The sequence below is a fragment of the Panthera tigris genome, chromosome D4, assembly GCF_018350195.1.
Source record: "Panthera tigris isolate Pti1 chromosome D4, P.tigris_Pti1_mat1.1, whole genome shotgun sequence".
In the NCBI taxonomy this organism is placed as follows: Eukaryota; Metazoa; Chordata; class Mammalia; order Carnivora; family Felidae; genus Panthera; species Panthera tigris.
In genome coordinates, this window is record NC_056672.1 from 26,205,868 (window position 1) to 26,220,568 (window position 14,701).

Sequence of the window (14,701 nt, forward strand, 5' to 3'; positions counted from 1 at the left end):
AGACCTAGGGTAGAAATTCTGTGTATTTTCCATCCCCCTATAAGCCCTATTCTGACAATGGTTTTGTAGGTCTCCAGTAATTAGTGTTGACTTTATTAACCTATTGGACTTTATGTCCAATAACCCTCAAGATGTTTGGGTAGTTTCCTTTCCATAATCCATTTATCCCAATGAATGCCTGCTGGTCCTTCAGTGAAATCTAAGAGGAAGAATCACAATACTAACTTGTAACAGGTCCTTAGCCTCTAGGGTACCTGATCTGTCTTTATTCAACAATCTCTATATTAGTATACAGACAGACTCAAACCTGAAGATTGGATGGGGGTCTTGGATTAACCACGCTTTTTATTTTCTGTATCTTATAATGTTTTGAGATCTCAAAAATCTCACTGGCAGGGAGAGACTGCCCTTCCCAGGGCTAACCAATTGTTAGAAATAGCAAAGTATTCAGCCAGAAGCACAGTGGTTGGCTTCTTATGCAAACAACCAATCGTGAGTCTATTTGTCTGTTTATTCCTCTTATCTCTTTATCTAAATCTGTCACATCAAACTAGTATTTCTCTAGCCCTAAATCACTCCAGGGCCAGTTACCAGACAACTAGAGGCCACCTCTATGGCCCAGAGTCAACCAGCATTATTCAAACTGGCCAATCCTAAACCGTTTACACTGCCCTGCCTTTCCCACCATAACCCCATTAAGGGTCATAGCTTAGGATTTCCATTACTCCTGCTTCTACCTCCAGACTAAAAATCTCCTGCTTCCCCTGTGGTCCTGTGTGGCATGCCCCTTTCTCTCAGGAAATATAAGTAGTAAAATTCTTTCAAATACCATTGATTTGTCTGTGTCATTACTCAGCTTTATAAATTAAGACCCAGGCACAAAACAGGGCCATGTCTCTATTCTGGTAGCTCAAATCAGGCCTCTATTAACCAACTTTACTGTTTTATCAGTCCTATGAATCAAATTATATTTTAATGGGCTGCCCATCATTTCTATCTTACTGCTCTGTGATTAACTGACCATCATTGAAGATTCCTGTGGATCAGATTATTCTGGTTCAGATTCCACTTCTGTCATCTAGCGTAGTAACTACATAACCACCCTCTGATTTCCACACTCAAAACAGAAAACACGTTAACATCATACACAAAATCCTCAGCCTAAAGAGAATGGACACTGTAGGATTTTACAAAAGTGTCGATGCTTCTTTTCCACTATATTTATCAATAGGATATAGTGAATGTATCCAAATTAAAGGTGATAAATCCCCTCCAACATTCTCATCTTCAAGGAACTGGGATTTCTTCATCTATATAAAACCATGGGAATCTTGACATCTCAGTTTCATTTAGGATGGCCACCATTGAATCCAGATTTCAGACCCTACAATAAGCAAACAATTGGAACCACTCTCTACCACTGAGTTAGGACAAGAAATACAGAATATTTACTAAGGATACCTGTAGTAATAGGTTTAACTTTATTTAATATTATCTTCTTTCTTCCTTTATCTGGCTACCTGAGAATGCACTCCTATACCAATTCTCAGACATCAGGAAATGTATAACTCGAGGAAGTCTTTCAGTGCTTTCCCAGATATTACTTGCTTCACAACTGTCTCATGACTATTTTGCAACAATGTGTCCTTAGCTACAAGGGCCCAGGCCTTGCCGCATGGTTGGATTTTCACTATCTTCCTCTACTTCCTTCAAAGTGAAGGGCTTGCAACCATTCCTGGTACCAACTTAGGTATCATTGAGGCTTCTCCTATGAAAAGCAAAGCATCAACCCTGACTCACACAGGTACAAAAGAAAATTATTAAAAGATCTTGCGCATCTATGGGGCGCCTGGGTGGCTCAGTCGGTTAAGAGTCCGACTTCGACTCAGGTCATGATCTCGTGGTTGGTGGGTTCGAGCCCTGCGTCAGGCTCTGCACTGACAGCTTGAAGCTTGGAGCCTGGCTCAGCTTCTGTCTCCCTCTCTCTCTTCTCTCTCTTTCTCACTCAAAATTAAATAAACATTTAAAGACAGGAGAACAGGTTTAGGGTATGCAATCAGGAACAATGCCTGAAATGTTGCAGAATCTCTAGCAAGGATGCTCCTGACCAAGGTCATCAAGCAATAGGTACTACTTGTGAACCATAAACCTCTCCAGCCTGTGATGCTACCCTGAGACCACAGCTTCTGCTGCTCCAGGAACTCTTCTCAAAACCATCACTCCCCAGGGGTGGCTCGGTGACTCAGTCCGTTGAGTGTCCTACTTTGTCTCAGCTCATGATCTCAGGGCTCATGAGTTCAAGCCCCATATCGGGCTCTGCGCTGGCAGCTCAGAGCCTGGAACCTGCTTCGGATTCTGTCTCTGTCTCTGTCGCTCTGTCAAAAATAAACATTATAAAATTTCCAAAATAACCCTCACTCCCCTGAAGGAGAACCTTCACAACCCTTACGGATCTCCAATAGACGCCACTAATTTGTGGATCCTGGACTGCATCCCCATGACTTTGCTGCAGGTAAGTCTTAGAAACGTAAAATAGTTTCTGCAAACCAAAGTGGGATCCACCTCTTCCAAGGCTTGTAAAGTGAAGGAATTCCCTAAAACACAGGGAGGGAATTCAAATGCTGCGTCACCCCAGAAGCATGACCCCTGCCCACTGCTAGACGTTTTGTACATAGTCCAGCATAGTCTATACATGTAATTACATAGTCCGTACATGTAATGGGTGCCTCATAATTGCTCAGAGAGGAAGTCTACACTCATTCTTTTCTTTCTCTTTGACTTTGGACAGCCACACACATTCCTTTTTTTTTTTTTTTAAGTTTATTTATTTATATTGAGAGAGAGGGTGCAGGTGGGAGAGGGGCAGAAAGACAGAGAGGGAGATACAGGATCTGAAGCAAGCTCCAGGCTCTGAGCCGTCAGCACAGAGCCCAACGTGAGGCTCAAACCTATGAACCTCTAGATCATGACCTAAGCCGAAGTTGGATGCTCAACCAACTGAGCCACCCAGGTGCCCCACGTTCTTTTTCTCCGTGCAACTTGAGCTGCAATCATTTGTTCTTGACACAAAATCTTGATTTGTTTTCACTGTGATTTTTTTTTAATTCACAGAACGTTACAGTTGCAAGGAACTTGAGATGTTAGCAAGATCTGTCTTCCATTCAGCAGGATCTTCTATAGAATCCCTGATAAACAATTAAATGGTGCCGGTCAGAGAAGCTAATTTGACAAAAGCTTGAATTTAACCTCTTAAAGCAACTCAATCCACCTCCTGGATATTTCTTTTTTTTTTTTTTTTTTTTAATTTTTTTCAACGTTTTTTATTTATTTTTGGGACAGAGAGAGACAGAGCATGAACGGGGGAGGGTCAGAGAGAGAGGGAGACACAGAATCGGAAACAGGCTCCAGGCTCCGAGCCATCAGCCCAGAGCCTGACGCGGGGCTCGAACTCACGGACCGCGAGATCGTGACCTGGCTGAAGTCGGACGCTTAACCGACTGCGCCACCCAGGCGCCCCACCTCCTGGATATTTCTAATTGTTACTTGGTTCTTTCTTCTAGGGAGTTGAAATGTAATTTGCTATATAACTTCCGCCTGTATGCTGATGATGCTCTTTAACACAGAACAAATTTACTTACTCTTTTCCAAGTGGTAACTTGCAATAGAGCCAGACAGCTTTGGCTCCCCTTCCTCTTCCCACACTTAATATCGCTCCTGCCCTCCAACCCCCTTCAAGTGACGAGATTACAAATGTCCATCTTGGCTGGTCATCTTGTGTGAAGTCCACCAGTTTACCACTACCTCATAAACTGGTATGGGCATATGTTGGGGAATACGCTTAAAAGCTATTTTTAATATATTCATCACTCATTTTTATAGGATTTCAGGCCATCCAAAATACCTACGGCACTGAAAGCACTGGCTTTGTGTGTTGTCTTTAGATGAAACAAGAAACTTAACTAACATTCCTCAACATTCCTTTGCCTCTTCGGGCGCTGTTTGGTTGTTTATTTTGCGTCTTACCATATGCTCCAGGAACTGTGGCTTCTTGGGGAAATCAAATCCCATTTTTCTTTTCCTCAGGTAATCTCATAGCTTGAGAGCTAAATTAGAAGGCTCATGGGAAACATTTGTAGTGGCTGCTTGGTCAACATCTGCAATGTGCAAGGCATTTGACACACCAAGGGAACTGCAGGGAGAGGGCAAAAAATACAGAGATGTGTGAATGGAAAGCACTAAGAGAAAAGAACTTTTGTTTGTTTTTGTCTTGCGGTGGTGCTTTTTGTTGGTTTGTGTTCAGTGATTCTTGGTTTGCAAAGTTAAGCAACATTAGGGAAACACAATGAAATTAACATCTGTTAATTTCCTGAAGTGGGGGAAGAAATAGGAGTAGCAATTGAAACAGAGAAAGATAAACTTGTTAATTATAGCAGTTTTAATAACTTTATAATTAACTTTAATGAATCCACATTTAGAAAAGATTTAACTCCTCTCAAGATAAATACATCAGAAATGAACAAATCTCTTCAAGGGATCCAGAAGCGAATTGCCAACCTAATAGGACATTGATGAAATTGTATCTCCACAGCTCATTTAGCTTCCAGGTAAGGAGGCATCTATGTTTTATTTATGATCGTTAATGTTGTTCACAAGCTTGTTTACAATGAGTCAAAGTCAGTAAATTCATAAAACTTTACTTCTGCTTCTGAAATATATAGCAAACACACAGCATTTAACATTTGCCAGCTCTTGTTCTAAAAATACATATTTATATATAAACACGTTTATATATAAATATATTTCTGCATAATATATATGTACATACATCTAGAGTTTATTAATTTTTTTATTTGAGAGAGAGAAAGCGTGAGTGGGGGGAGGGGCAGAGGGAGGGAGAGAGAATCTTAAGCAGCCTCCATGCTCAGCACAGAGCCCAACACAGGGCTTGATACCACAACCCTCCATCATGACCTGAGCTGAAATCAAGAGTCAGTTGCTCAACTGACAGAGCCACCCAGGCGCCCCCATATATAGTTTAAATATATACAAACTCATTGAACCTGAGACACAGAGAAGTAAAGTAACTTGCCCAAAGTCGCACAGCTAGTTATTGATGGAGCTGGAATTTGAACCCGAGTTGGCTGACCCCGGAATCCGTGTTCTTAACCATGATACTGTGTTGTGTCTCAGGACAACAAATGGAAAAAATCCTAACATTTTACTCAATTATTAAGGAAAAATGGCGTACTGACCCACTTTTTCAGTCCCAGAGAAAACTGCCTTGAAATGTGCCCTTCTCAAAAAATAAAAAGAATAAATGATAAAGTGGGAATTCTTACAGTGCTTCATGAATTATGTGTGTCATTTTGCTTTGCCGCGCCAAATATTGAGGAGAGCGGAGTAAAGTTGCATCTTCTGCTGCATTAAGGCTCTCTTGGGTCTGAGAAAACATCTTTACGGTCTTCAAGATGCCAGTTAATGACGTCCAGTTTTTCAGACTTGAGACATATGTCACTCCAGAGCATGTCACTTAGCCATAAAAATTGATAGTGGTTGGTTCATGTTGTAAGTTAAATAACAATTTATCAACCCATATAACTAATTTAAGGTGTCTTTCAGAAATAGAGCCGCATGTGCATGCCCTGATTTGTCCCAACAGCCAGACCAAAAGGGCACCATATTGCCACCATAAAATAGATTTTATCTTCCTGCCTCTAGTGCAATATACATCTCAATTCCAACATGATAGCCCAGAGGGCAATATGCTCTGCTTGCCATCATAGATACCAAACAGACCTACGGAAAGAAAGAGCATAGGAGTCAAATTTGAGCAGGAAAAGAATGGATGAAAGAGTGAGGTTCTGAAGGGTTACTTACGAGCTTCTCTTTGTCCGTAAGAACTATTTTACAGTAAGACACAGGGAAAGGTTACAGCTTCAAGTTTAAACCGACAACATATCTTGCATTAGCATCTTTGTTGGAGCTCAGGGGACAGAGTGAGAGACTGATTCCCAGTGTGCACAGCAGGATTTCAGTGGGTTTCACTGGCTTGTTCATGTACTAGTGCCCAATCAGGAAGCCACACTACACTTGTGTTCCTGGCCTCATACTTCATTATTTTACTAAGGTCACATTGCTCATCTCTGCTGTGTCCCCAATTTCCCTTTTTTTATGGTGTGAGAAACTAACAGTATCTCTTCGCATGCTTAGGATTTGGGAAGTAATGGAGTGACACTTGAACTCGACCTTGTCTTTCTCCACTGCATTTTGGTGTCGTTTATTGGCATAAACTGACTTTAAGTAATTTCGAGAGCTCTTTTCTCAAAAGCCCTGCTCCAACACCTGATGAATTGGTACATAATGATGCCATTAGGTTTTTATAAATTGCTATTTCATACTTCGGGTTGATGCTATTGACTGAACACATTTATTCTATCAATATACCTTTCAGTAAATACCAGCATAGCTGACAATCTTAAACATATTAATCTACAGTGTTTTCCCATTAAAGTGTTCGAAGTGGTTGGCATCATGTGATAATCTAACTAAAAACAAGCCATGTTCCTATAGACGTTGTAGGTAGACCTAAAAGGAAAACTGTAAGTCATTGTCTAAAATCTTCAATTAAATTTGTGGCATTAGAGGAGAAACTTAATTAACTTCTGCCTTCAAGAAGTTTAATTTTCGTCAGCCCCTGATGAGCTCAGAAGTGCTTGGGGAAAAGACTGATAGAGTATTTCCAGAATAAATAAAGGAAGAAATGTTCTTGAAAATCCTCAACAGAGTTGACTGACTAGAAAATAAGGCATGGAGATGCTTCGAGAGAGAAATGGCAGCTTGGAGGCAAAGGACCTACAAGGACTCTTACTGATTGCCTGTTAAGCAAGCTACTGTGCTAATCAGTCACCTATGAATGATAAACAGAAAGAAACGAAGCTACTCTTCCTGTTGAAAGTTGGTGTGACCTCACTGAGGCCAGAAGAGGGAAAAGGGCAGAGCTCACAGGGTGCTTTCCCAGACCTTCCTCACTGCCCAGCTTGGCTTGAGGACCAGTGGTCTTATCCAGGCACCGCCACTGACCCCTGGGGAGACCACCGGGAGCTCCAAGGTGAAGTATACTCATCAGTAAGAAAAGCACAAATCTTCATTGCAGGGTGGCTTTGAATATTAAATAGAGAAAATCTGTAGAGCACTTACTAGGCAGGTCTGGTTTCTGCTTCTGCATGCAAAAAGTGTGGAAGTTGCCTTGCTACCCTAACAAGTAAAAAACGAAACCAACTAAAAAATCAACAACTCTTCTTAGATCTGTGAAAGAAATGAGGTCACTGGGCCACCCGCTGTCCCCCAAAACTGGAGGCACTGACAGGTGAGAACAGAGGATCACTAGAGCTTACTAGAGCAGAGCCTCATGGCTGAAGTCTCCAGGGGAGCCAGTGGGATCCTCTCAAAAGGGGGAGAGGATCTTCCTGACAAGGTCCGCCTTCAAGAGAAACTATTTAACCAGAGCTTCCCCTGCTGGGGTCTTGCGAGAGCCTAACTGAACTGGGGGAAGAAAAACACCCAACGCCAGCCCGCTCCATCCATCCTGTCCACCTAAAGGGTAGCAAAAACTGAGAAGCACTTGTGAGGTTCAAAGTCCAGAGGCATGAATTCACTGAAAGACTAAGATTTAACCATAGGAGTACAAAATGCTTCCCCTCCCCCCACACCTCACCACCACATTACTAAAAGCCTGTTTATGACGGTTTCTTTGACCCAGGGAAGCATGTCTGGGTACCAAGAAAAAATGATGAGGCATATCAAAAGATAAAGGACATAATCTGAAAAAACAGAACGAGCATCAGAACCAGGCACGGCAGGGATGTTGGAATTACCTGACCACATCTAGAACAACGAGGATTAATATGCTAAGGACTGTAATAGAGAAAGTAGACAGCATGCAAGAATAGATGGGCTATGAAAGCAGAGAGATGGGAATCCTCAGAAAGAACCAAAAAGAAATTCTAGAGATTAAAACACTAAAACGAAAATGGAGAATTCTTTTGATGGGCTTAGTAGTGAACTGGACACAGTTAAGGAAAGAATCTCTGAGCTTTAGGATATATCAATAGAATCCTCCAAAACTGAAAAACAAAAAGAACAAAACCTGGCTGGGGGGAAGGTAGAGAAGAGAATATCCGAAAATGTGAGACAATTACAAAAGGTGCAAAATACACGTAATGGAAAGGAGAAGAAAAAGACAAAGGAATAAAAGAACTACTAGAAACATTTGAAGCAGGGGGTGCCTGGGTAGCTCCGTTGGTTAAGCATCTGACTCGATCTTGGCTCAGCTCATGATCTCACGGTTCGTGGGTTCAAGCCCCACATCATCACAGCACAGAGCATGCTTGGGATTCTGTCTCTCTCTCTCTGTGCCCCTCCCCTGCTCTCTCACGCTCTCTCTCTCAAAATAAACCGGTAAACTTTAAAAAATAGAAATATTTGAAGCAATAATGACTGAGGATTTCTCCAAAATTAGTATCAGAAATAAAACCACAAATCCAGGAAGCATGATAAATGCAAAAGCCAAATCCAAACAAAACAAAAACACTATACCTAGGTACACCATATTCAAACTACAGAGAAATAAATGTAAAGAAAAAAATTCTGAAAGAAACAGAAACAAGCCAACAAAAAAATCACATTACCTCCATGGGAACAAAGGTAAGAATTGCATCTGACTTCTCCTCAGAAACGATGCAAGAAACATTGCATGCAAGAAAAATTGCATCTGACTTCTCCTCAGAAACAAGAGAGCAGAGTCTAGTATTTACCTTGAGTTCTATATTGTGCAAAATGATTCTTCAAAAGTGAAGGAGAAATAAAGACCTCAGGCAAACAAAAACTTAGGGAATTGTAGCCAGTAGACCTGCCTTGCAAGAAATGTTAAAAGAGGTTCTTTTGAGAAAAGGGAACTAATACACATCAGAACTCAAGTTTACCTAAAGAAAACAAAGTACTGAAGAATGAACAAGTAAAGGTAAGATAAAAACTTTTATTTTTCTTACTCTTTTTTTTTTAAAGTAGGCTCCACCCAGCGTGGAGCCCAACACAGAGCTTGAACTCACAACCCTGAGATCAACACCTGAGCTGAGATCAAGAGTCAGATGCTTAACCACTGAATCACCCAGGTGCCCCTTACTTTGTTTGCTCTTAATTGATCTAACAGATAACAGTTTGTTCAAAATAATTATAGCAACAATGTATTCAATTGCATATGCTTATATCATAACTCTAGTGGTACAGTGTTATTTGAAAGTGGGCTCAGATTAGTTGTACGTGTTATGTATATCATAACAAGAGAATATATTCTTTTTTTAAATTTTTTAAATATTTATGTATTTTTGAGAGACAAAGAGAGAGAGTGAGAGACAGAGCGTGAGTAGGGAAGGGGCAGAGAGAGAAGGAGACACAGAATCCAAAGCAGACTCCAGGCTTGGAGCTGTCAGCACAGAGCTCGATGTGGGGCTCGAAATCACAAACCGCGAGATCATGACCTGAGCCAAAGTCAGACGCTTAACCGACTGAGCCACCCAGGAGCCCCAACAAGAGAAGATATACTAAAGAACACTAAAAAGAGTTTTTTAAAAGAGTGTAACTGATATGCTAAGAAAGGAGAGAAAATTGAATCGTAAAATCCTCAATTAAAACCACAAAAGGCGGAAGAAGTGTAGAAGACAAAAACAGGAACAAAGAACAAGAGCAAAAAATAAAAAGCAGTAACAAATATGGTAGATATTAATCCGACTATATCAATAATTACTTTGAATGTCATTGCTCTGTATGCACCAATTAAAAGAGCTTGTCGACGTAGATCAAAAAACAAGACCCAAGTATTTGTTGTCTACAAGACATCCACTTGTATAAAGACACATACAGATTAACAGTAAGGGATGGATAAAGATATACCATACTAATAATGATCCACAAAAAGGCTGAAGTAACTGCATTAATTCCAAACAGAGCAGACTTCATTGCAAGGAAAATTATCAGAGCTAAAGAGATGCATTGCATAATAAATGGACCCATTCTTCAAGAAGACATTACAATCCTTAATAAGTATGTGCCTAATAAACAGATCATCAAACTACATGAGGCAAAAACTGATAGAACTGCAAAGAGAAATAGATGAATCCACTATTGTAGTTGGAGACTTTAACACCCCTCTCTCAGAAATGCGCAGATCTGGGGCGCCTGGGTGACTCAGTTGGCTAAGCGTCTGACTTCGGCTCAGGTCATGATCTCATGGTTGGTGAGTTCTAGCCCCACGTTGGGCTCTGCACTGACAGCTCAGAGCCTGGAGTCTGCTTCGGATTCTATGTCTCCCCCTCTCTCTGCCCCTCCCATGCTCATGCTCTGTCTCTCTCTGTCTCTCAATAATGAATAAACGTTAAAAGAAGAAGAAGAAGAAGAAGAAGAAGAAGAAGAAGAAGAAGAAGAAATGGGCAGATCCAAGGAACAGAAAATCAGGAAGGACACTGTCGAACTCAACAATGCCATCAGTCACCTGGACATAATGGACATCCACTGACTACGTCATCCAGCAACAGCAGAACGCACACATTCTTCTCAAGCTCACATGGAACATTCGCCAAGATGGACCACATTCTGGGCCGTGAAAGGCTTCTCACAGTGGCTGTAGGTATGAAAGGTATGGTTATTGTTGCTATTGTCATTGTTTCTGTTTTTAATACAGAGTGTGAAAATAAAACATTTAAACCAATAATTCTGTGGAACTACATTCTAGAACATTGTAAGATGAGCAGATTCTGTACAGTCCAGAGGCAAGTACAGCTATCCTGCTACCACACATGTGACATGGAGCTCACACGTGGGTGTCAAATGAGGGAATGGTATCTGTGTAGTGAGCACATTCTGGTGGCTCATTGATGAATTTACTTAGGCAAGGGGGACCAAACAGAAAGAAGTTCCGGGGGCACCTGGGTGGCTCAGTTGGTTAAGCATTGGCTTTGGCTCAGGTCATGATGTCGCAGCCAATGACTTCAGGCCCTGCATTGAGCTCTCTCCCTGCTTGAGATCCTCTGTCTTCCTCTCTCTCTGTCTCTCCCCCTCCCCCACCTGTGCACCTGCTCTCTCTCTCTCTCAAAAATAAATAAACATAAAAGAAAGAACCTCCATCAGCAAGTGAAAAGTGCTAGGTTTGGCTGCCGCATAAACTGGAGCTCTTTTAGCTCAATTTTAAGAAAATTTAAAATAAGTTCCTGCTGTAAGGATTCCCCCACACCCACCACCAGCCTTTAGCTCTCTTTGCTGGTGGCAGGTACACACAGGTCTCTTTTCTATCTCCATGCCCACAGGCTGGCTTCTGCCCTCTATTGGTTTTGCACATTTTAGTATTTCCTAAAGCCTTCTCCAGCCACCACCACCCCCTTCTAAGTTCTCTCTCAAGGTGGCAATTCTTATTTTCATAAGGTCTGTGCTTAGGGTCTGCACGGGTTTTGAGTGGCCCACCCCTAATCTTAATTTCTTCATAAACCCGGTTATGTTTAATGCAGTTTTACAAAAAGCACTTTTCCCAGAAACGCATGCATTATTTTGTAGCACAGTCTATCACTAGTTTCCAGCAAAAAGATTTCCATTACATAAACAGCATCATTTACAGGAAAAGGCTGAGTATCAAACATTTATTTCTTAACAAAACAATTCTCAATAAATACTAAATACTAAATACCAGGTTTTCACTAAGATCAAAGCTCAGTGCTACTACCAGAGAGAATCAAGAGGAGCATGAGTTATCATCTCTACTCCCTAGAACCTTACAAACTGCCCATGGAGGCTTGCAGAGTCCCCGTGCTGGGTAAGTGAGCGATACAAGCATTTTATGCTGTGACAACTGTGTGGTACACATAATTAGTGCTCTGGGTACTCAAAGGAAGAAAGAGGGTGCTCTCTGGGTTATGTGGCTGGGGACACGTCTTCAGAATAAAAAATGCACTCTACCTGGATCCCTCATTCAACCCAGCTATTTATTGAGCACCTATTATGCATCAGGTTCTGTGCTAGGTGCCAGAAATATGGAGATGAACAAATCAAGTATTGGCCATTGCCCTCATGGAACCAGCAAGGAAGGCAAACCTTAAAGAAGTGCAAGAAATATTTCATTGCTATTTTGGTAAGGGCTCAAAAATAAAATAAAACAAAACAAAACAACAACAACAGCAAAAACCTACCTTCAAAGTCAGAGGGAATTTAGAAGGATGAAAAGAAAGGTCATTCCCAGCTTGGGGATTGAGTTTAGCAGTTTTCCTAGTACCTCAACTGTCGTAACGACATGGGCATCAGATCCTTTCCTCCTGCCCTTTGGTTATGCAATAGCCAGGGAGCCCTTGGTCGCCTCCTAAATGGCCACCATGGCACTCCCAGCATTCTGCAGCAATTCGTCCTGGGTGCTATTTACAAACTCTCTCATGAAAAGTCCTCCTTCCAAAGAGGAGTTGAAACCAGAGTCTTCCTTCTCATTATTACATTGTACATATGAATTTTAATTGCTCTTCATCCCAAAAGGCAAAAATGCTGCCTTCCACATGGGATCTCATACTCAGACCTTGAAAAGACTGGGGAAATTTCACCTACCCAGCCAGCTTTGTGTTCCATTTAATTAGAAAAGAACCCTGGACATCTGAGCTAAAGGAACCCAAGCATTTACTGGGGGTGGTGGTGTGTATGTTTTCATTCACATCCGTCTCCTGCCTCCACTACCATGCAGGTAGCTGGGCTTTTGTGCTTCCAGAATGGAGTGAAATTTATATAGATGGGCAGGAGAAATGAAGGAAGCTTCTGGAAGACAGCTCTTTCATTCTTTTATGAAAGCCTGAGTCCTTGATGAGATTGAGGCAGGCAGTTCAGAGGGAATGGTCTCAGGCATTCCAAAGGCAACTGGAGACAAGTTTTGCTTTTGCAGGAAAAGAAAGGCAGAAAGAAGAAATGAGGTGGCCCTGAGTTGGCCAATGTGGTGGACGGCCACTGGGTTTCCACCCACAGCTGGCTTCCTTAAGTTCATTGAGAGGCAATTGAGGGGAGGGGTCTACCTCAGAAACCCTTAGGAAAACTTTTCCTGTCCCAAGCATACCTCAGAGCTAGCAAGAAGCCTGGAAGCCAGACACACTTGCATAGGCTTAGACTCCCAAGCATCAGAGAGACATTGGAGCATCAGTTTCATGTAAGACCAGCTTTTTCTCCATAAGGACATTTGCATGGTCCTGGAAAAGGTTGGGAAAAGAATAATAACCCCTGAGATTGAATTTTGTATGAGACCAGTGGAATGAGGGCTTGGAGTCAGGTGTGATATGACTTCAAATAAGTCAAGATTTATGACAGGCATTTATTTCGCCCATGCCTTTGGAGCCTAAGATTCACACCCATTATACTTCCATCTTTTTTTCCATTCTTTACTTTGTACAACTAAATAATTAATTGCCTTGATAGCCTATCAATATGGCTTTCTTTAATTGTTAAATGGGTGTTAATAATTCAAAAATCGACTGGTGACCTTCCAACACCCCTGGGATTTTTGTAGGCCTCAGACCTCTTTGAAGGTCTGTCATTCTGGAATCCAGAGTCAGCTAAAAGCTTTCTGGTTTTGTCCGCTCTCTAGAAGGCATCCTGCTCGCCAGTAAGGTCTTGGGGTTAAATGGAAGACAAGAGTTCAAGGATTTTGAAGCTCTGATTCAATTATAGGAAATGTGTGTGAGAGAATCAGATATGTCACTGTTGAGTGCATTCACCCAGACCTCGAGGACATCTTTCTTTTTTTTTTTTTTAAATAAGCTGGAAAACTCTCCAGTCACTGGAGAAATCTCCCTCCTGGGATTTGGGGTTTCACTAAACCCTTGTACTCAATTTAACCCCCATTTCAAGCAGAAATAGGTGAGAATGAATGAGTACTGTGGTTAAATATAGGCTTCCGGTCGGTCAGCTGGCCTTTTGCTTCGTCCAGTTTTTCCCCCATGAGATGCTCTGTTGTTGAGGCAGCGCGGGAGAGTGGTAGCTGGAAGTTGAGCAGTGCCTCCTGCTGTGAATTCTTACTAGATTTTTCTAACGCTCATGTGGTCTGTGTGGAACTCTAACCACTTCAGTACGGATTCTTCCGACAGAAGTCATTGTGCCCACTGGGTCTAAATTGTACAATTTTTAGGATGTCAAGTATCTTAAAACATAATAAAATAAAACCCCCCTCACAAAGAAAGAAAGGGCAAGAATCTTGTCTAAGACCAGTGAGGATGGCTAAGGAGAAAACTGGGCCAGGAACAGAGCCCCAGTCTGGTGCTCTTTCCCCATCACGGGCTCTTCGATTTGTCACGAATACCTTCTACTTCATTTCTACCCTGTTCTCTGATTCTCAGAGATCTGCTTTTTTTTTTTTCTTGCTTGAATCTAATTTTCTCTGTGGCATTTTGGGAACCCTCCAGTAACTGCGCATCAGCAGGAAGATTATTTTAAGCTGAAAAAATCTTGCTATTCTGCAAGCTCTGAATATCATTAATTTCCATATGTTCTGAGTGGTTATTAAACGTTTTTCATGTGTTTTTATCCCTGACATCATTTCCTTCTTGCGTTCTCTGCTGACTGGGACAGTATCACCTCTCCAGGTAAAATGTTCTATCGCTTTAGTGCCCTTCTGTTCTTAAACGAGATTTGACAC

At 41.6% G+C, this 14,701-nt stretch overlaps 1 pseudogene; it reads left to right on the forward strand.

The window, feature by feature from the left end:
- LOC122232950 overlaps positions 1–14,701 on the forward strand; it is a 132,072-nt pseudogene that overhangs the window by 102,606 nt on the left and 14,765 nt on the right.